The 6,000-nt window shown below is 52.7% G+C and overlaps 1 protein-coding gene across 4 annotated transcripts in view; it reads right to left on the reverse strand.

The window, feature by feature from the left end:
* The window catches only part of RNF152 (ring finger protein 152), a 43,435-nt gene extending 38,406 nt beyond the window's left edge, over nt 1-5,029 (reverse strand). The window contains exon 1 of one of the 4 annotated variants that reach the window (XM_064662361.1): nt 4,937-5,029. The gene's annotated coding sequence lies outside the window, so the exon portion shown is untranslated. Of the gene's footprint in view, nt 1-3,932; nt 4,432-4,459; nt 4,575-4,618; nt 4,704-4,936 lie in introns of those variants that run through there. The other 3 variants (XM_064662370.1, XM_064662355.1, XM_064662416.1) reach the window with 3 other exon arrangements.
* Between the last annotated feature and the right edge of the window lie 971 nt (nt 5,030-6,000).

Consider the following 6,000-nt stretch of genomic DNA (forward strand, 5'->3'; position numbering starts at 1 on the left):
AGCAACATTTTACCCCACAACTGCCTGCTTCAGGATTTCTGACACAGAAGTTTGGGTGTCTGGCACCAGAGGAGGGACCTGCACAGGATGTCTTGTCCAAGCCCAAGAGTCCATTCTCACCACAGCCATCTACCATGCCAAGATGCCAGTGGTCTGAGTTGGTGCCTAAGGACAAGAGAGGAAGGGAAGTAAGAGATATTTTCCTTCACTGAGTGACACTTCTCTAATAGTGCATTCAGATGCCAGAGATTCACAGGCAGAGTTTGTGTGTGCGGAAAGGGAATAACATCTCCTTTTGCCTGGTTGGCGTGACTTGGTGCTCCACATCCTCCATAACCCATGATGGGCCCAGCTACACAGTTCCTCCCTTCATCTCACCTTGACAGACACATCTGCTTTTACCTCCACCACAGGTTGTCTGAACAGGAGTGGCATAAGGGTGTTTGAGACTCACCTTGACCCTCTAAGGTGTCACATAACATTTTGATATTAGAGAGTGACACTGGTGATCTCTGAAGAACCACGCCCTATGCCCCAGGACAACAGGCATGTATTGTCTGAAGATCAGCAGCAACAAAGAGGGTATCAAAACACGCACTGGCTGAAGAACTGCATGTGCATATCACAAATGTTCTTGACACCTCTGAAACCTATTTCTAATGTCGATGCTTGTCCTTCCTTCAGTCCAAGTCTGGAAGAACTGTGCCCACCACATTAAATCTCAGGTGGCTTTAGCTTGACAAACTAAAGGGTAGCCAGGCTGCAAGGAAGAGTACCAAATGGGACCCATCTGTGGGAGATCTGTGTCCTCTGTCCTCCTGCCCCTCCACTGCAGCCACTGCAGCTCCCTCCGACGTTACCTCATAGCCACCCATGCCCCGGAGACCAAGCACACCCTGCAAATTGGCCAGGGCTACAGAGGTGCTGTATGTTTGACCACAACACATGCAATGCCTGGCCAGGCAGCTGCTATCAGCAGAACACAGAATAGCTGTAAACAGCCTAGTTTTTGTCAGAGAGAGCAATGCTTTAAAGATTTCCCAGCCAGCCACTAATCTTAACAAACACAAGTGGGAAATTAGTGATCTTCCAGACTGTCAACCACTGGTGCAATCTGGTTGAAACCGGACAAACAGGAGACAAAAGCGCTCATTTCCTGGGGAAACTAAGTTAAAATGAAATAAAATAAAACCAGATGAAAACTGTGGTGTGTTTGATTAGTGGTGTTTCCATGTTCTGCTACGGTCCAGAAAACAATGCCTTGCTCAATCGAGCCTGGAAGCTGCACAGTACACACTGCAGTTCAGCTCTGTAACTGCCCAGCTGTTTTGCATCTGGAGTGGGAAGGGGCAAATTGCAAACTCATTTACATCTGGGTGTTACTCCAGAGGGGCAATTTCTGCAGCAGGAAGACAGACAGGGCAAGGGGATTTGCATCTGAAAGGGGTGAAATGCCTTGTCAGGCTAAAGGACTATTACTCAGCTCTAACTATGAAAGCAGCTGGGGCTCCTCTCCTTCACAAGCACCAACCCCCAGAGACTTCAGCATCCTTCTGCTTACCATCCCCAGCATCCCTAAGCCCACCTTTGGTGCTTGGCCACCAAAGGTGCCTTTGAGGCAGGGGGCAGCTCTGCTGCAGTCGTATCAACAAATGCTGAGCCCTTGTCAGCCGAGGACATAGGGAGATGCTGCACCGATGAGAGCTGGAAGGGTTTCCCCTAACCCCTCTCAGTTTCACGGATCATGCTACAGAGCTACATCAGTTCCAAGGACTCCTCTGCTCCCATCACAGAGCACAGTACAGCAGCAGAAAACAGCATCAACAAAGCAGGCAGGCAACTCCGGACAGACTCAGAAACAGCTGTGGAATTTCTCTGGAAGAGCTGCTTTCTGTAAAGGGGAGGATAGCCCAGTCTCCTATCTCACTTCCAGCCCACCCACCCACAGGATAGAGGTAAAGTGTAAGAACAGGAGAGAATTTAAGGCATGCCAAGATCCCAGGCTCTGGAAACTAGTTTCCCACATGCTCCACAAAAAGAGAGCACTCATGCCCAAAATCTACTGCTTTGAACTCAGATTGCACACCATTTACTCAGCTGAATAACCACGCTCAAGTCAGTGAAATTTCTTGCCTGAATATCTTGATGTACAGAAAGGCTGCAGAACCGGCTGACAAATAAACACAGGTATACAAAGGGCAATGTAAGAACTCCTCTTAAAAGGGCTGGAGCCTTAGGCCAGGTCCCAAAGTCAATAGCCATGTGGTCAAAACCACAAATCACAGGGTCTTTGGTAGGGTCACATCAACTGATCAGGTCATCATCTAGGTCCATGCATACCTCTCGACCCATATCCTCTAGGCACCATCAACTGATTGGGGTCACAGTCTGAAAAATATTTCACTGACTTAGAAAACTAAATTCTGCTCAAAAGGATGGCTTGAGCACTTAGGAGTACAAGCTTCATTAGTTTCTAGCAAGACTTCAGGTCCCAAGTGCAAACTAATCCTCCATAAAACTCCAGCAGAGAGGCGCCACTGTTCCTACTCTGCCAGTGCTGGTCCCAAGTGTGGTCAGCTCTTCTGCACGGAACCCAAACATGATATGGCATTTGTTCTCAGCCCCATGCGAGTAAAAAATATGTGTAGTTCACACCCTGGAAGGCTTGTGAGAGGCAGCCCTGAGCTTAAACCCTTTGCATGCAAGCCTGCTTGTTAGTATCCCTCTTTAATTTCATTAGAACAACTCACATGACCGAAGTTAAAACTATGCTGAAGCCTCTGTCAGACTGTGGCTGACGGAGTTTCTGATCCAGTTCATCGAGGGGTCAAGGTGAGAACCCTGAACTGTAGCCAGGAACAGGTATGACAAAAACATATCCATGGATTGTGGCAAAGTTGAAGGCCCAAGTGATTCATCTGGGGAAGGGTGACCAGCCCCCAGAAGCATCTACCTGCCTGTTCCCTAGGCACTCTGCTAAGCCACAGCAAATCTTTGGATGAGACGCTCATTCTAAGTTATTGCATTTGATCACATAATTTAAACAGACTATATTAGAGCCAAAGCAACATTTATTGTCTCTCTGGCATTTCTGATCTGGATATCCCACAGCACTGTCCAGTACTCCCAAGACTTCCCAATATGCATATAAAATTTGCAGCAGGTGTGGCCCAAACAACTTTGCTCCCCCCAGACAAGCAGCAGAAAACACATCATTTCCATTTGTCTCCACATACCCGGACAGCTATCCAAACCCTCTAACAGACCTTCACAGCTTTGAACCAGAGGTTTGGGCTTTTTAATTACACTGCCAACAAAAGCGTGTGCATGGCGGGAATTTTCCACAGAGCTCCATCCCAACCATCACAGGCACACCAGTGCTGCCAGTGCCACAGCCAGCAACAGCACAAGGCTGTCCCAGCTGTGCGCAGCTCGGCCAGAGGTACTTTTATGTTTCACCTTTCACGCAATCAATAGGCTGAAATCCAGTCACACACTATTACATAGCCAACAATAGTGTTTTCAGCAGAAGGGTTTTTTTTCCTAAATTACTGTTATTATAATCCCATAGGCTCTACATTAGTGCAGATTCGGTGGACATTTCAAAAAGGCCTGTAACCCCAGCCTGGGTACAGAAAGGCTGAAAACAGGACCTTCATATACATCATAAGTTGGAAGGTTACAAATACGTTCCAACAGCTTCAATCAGACCCAAAATCTTAAGCAAATCTGTATCAAAAGCTCTCTGAAATGTACTACTAAAAAAAGAAGAAAAAGAAAACAAAAACCATGGGCCATATCGGTGAGGAAGAGTTTCAGTGAGGAAACAAGAACAGAGGAATTACTATGTTTACAGTTCAATTAATGGGACCTTATCAAAAGCCTGTTTGCTTTTTTTTTTTTTTCTAGACACCTATTACACAAACACACACCCTTAATGCCTCCCTGGCTAGCAGCCTGGTGCACACATCCTAAGCGTATCCACGCTTCAGGAGAGGCAGAGCTGCTCCCGGAGAAGTCCCTCCGCCGTCCGGCGTGGCGGAACAAAGCGCTCGGGTGATGGATGTCGGCAGGGTCCGTAAATCACATTTTTGGCAGCTCGACCTCGGCCAGGAGACAGCATCTAACGCCGTAAGGAACTCTGAACGCTGCCACTCTGCAGAGCAGGGATCCTACCTGGGCAGGGGGCTTCACGCCTCTCCTCCTCGTTGGCTTAAAAAAATAATTAAAGCCGTTTCCTAAAAGCCCGGCGAGATGTCTGGCACTTAATGACAGCACTCGAGTTACCGCATATCTTCTCTGCTAACTGCCGGCATGAGGAAGGGAGCGGAAAATCAACCGAAAAAAAAAAGAAAAACACCAACAAAAGAAAAACAACAAACAAGGCTAAACCACCACCAAACCTCCCGCAGGAACAAAGGACCCCACCAGACCCCTTCTCTAAGTTATCTGGATTTACTTGCTCGCGAAGCACACGGATAACCCTCCTCAGCTCGGAACAGCGTTGGCGCGATGTAGGCGCGACCCCGCCGGGTTCCGAAGTGCCCGCCGGGTGCCCCGGCAGCCTCCCGGGGTGCGGCGGGCAGCGGGCGGCCCCGGGCGCTGTTCGGCCGCTCACCTGCACCGCGCATCGCCCCGGCACCGCCCGCGGGAGCGGCAGCCGCGCAGCCCCGCTCTGCCCGCAGCCAGCCGAGCGCGCCGGGGCCGGCCAGGACAGGCGCTTACGAAACCCGCGTCTCCCCCTCGCCCGGGCGGGAGGGAAGGAAAGGAGGGAGGCGTGGCGGGGGGCATCCGCGCCCGGGGCGGCCCCGCTCCCCGCCGGGAAGAGGAGGAGGGGGAGGCGCTGGATCCACCGCACACGAGCATCGCCCGCCGCTCCGGGGGGACAGCCGGGGAGGAAGGGAGCCCCGCCGGCGGGAAGCGGGCGCCCACTGACCTTGCCGCCATCCGCCGCCGCCGTGCCTGCCCGCGGGGTGGCAGCCCCGCGCCCGCCGCCGCAGCCGGCGCCTTCGCCCCGGCAGCCGGCGCCGCCCCCCCGTCCCCCCCGCCCCGCCGGGGTGCGGGGCCGAGCGAGGCGGGGCCGAGGCGACGGGAGCGCCGGAGCCGCCCGGTCCCTGGTGCGCCCCACCCCGCCCCGGCCCGGGCCGCGCCGGCCACTCGCGGCGGGCGAGGGGGAGTGGGACCGGGACCCCCCGGCGGCCGCCCGGGCGGGGAGGGCGGCGGCAGCCGCGGACACCCCGTGCCCTGCACGGCCCGGCCCGGCCACCGGCGAGAGGGGCGATGCGGTACTCGGGGAGTTCCTCAGCGCTGCCAAAGGGCTCTGCGGGTTTAAGCTGCAGCTTGTTCTGCCACCTGGCCCAAGGTGAGGGGCGCCTTGGTGCACCTGAGCGCACTCCCCGAGGGGCTGCTGTTCCAGCACACCCACCAGAGCTGCCCCTGCGAGGTACGCAAGGGCTGCTGAAGACCCCCCTGCAAAACAGGTTCTCGGGCTCAAGTGACTGGTGCCTTGAGCCTTGAAGACCATCAATCTCAGCTAGGCGCTTAGAGCTGTGTTACTAGTGCACATTAAAGTAAGAGAATACGTACATGTGGCATGTTGTCTTCCCACAGCAGACCAGGGCTGGGCTAAGGAATAAGGCCTCTCTTTTATCCATTGCACCACGGCCTATTCCTATTACAGAGCACAGGATCATGGATTCGTTTCTGCACTGCCTGCAGGGAAAACAATCTTATTTCCATCAGCAGTAAAAGAAAAAAAATGCATATGTTACCTCCTAGTGTTTCACGTGGGATAAGTAATGGCAAGCAGCAAGAGCTACAAATGGCAAGAGTAGCCAAGAGTCTTTCACTCCTCATTGATGCATTCTTTTTGCAGGGCTAATGTTGTTTTATGGCAAACAGTTGCAAGTGGTATGAATGCAGACCTTTAGGTTATCCAGGTTCCAGGTTTGGTTAGAACAGCCCTCTCCTCCCCAGTTCCCGTAGCTCCACACTGAAAGA

Source organism: Pseudopipra pipra, chromosome 1 (assembly GCF_036250125.1).
Source record: "Pseudopipra pipra isolate bDixPip1 chromosome 1, bDixPip1.hap1, whole genome shotgun sequence".
Taxonomy (NCBI): domain Eukaryota; kingdom Metazoa; phylum Chordata; class Aves; order Passeriformes; family Pipridae; genus Pseudopipra; species Pseudopipra pipra.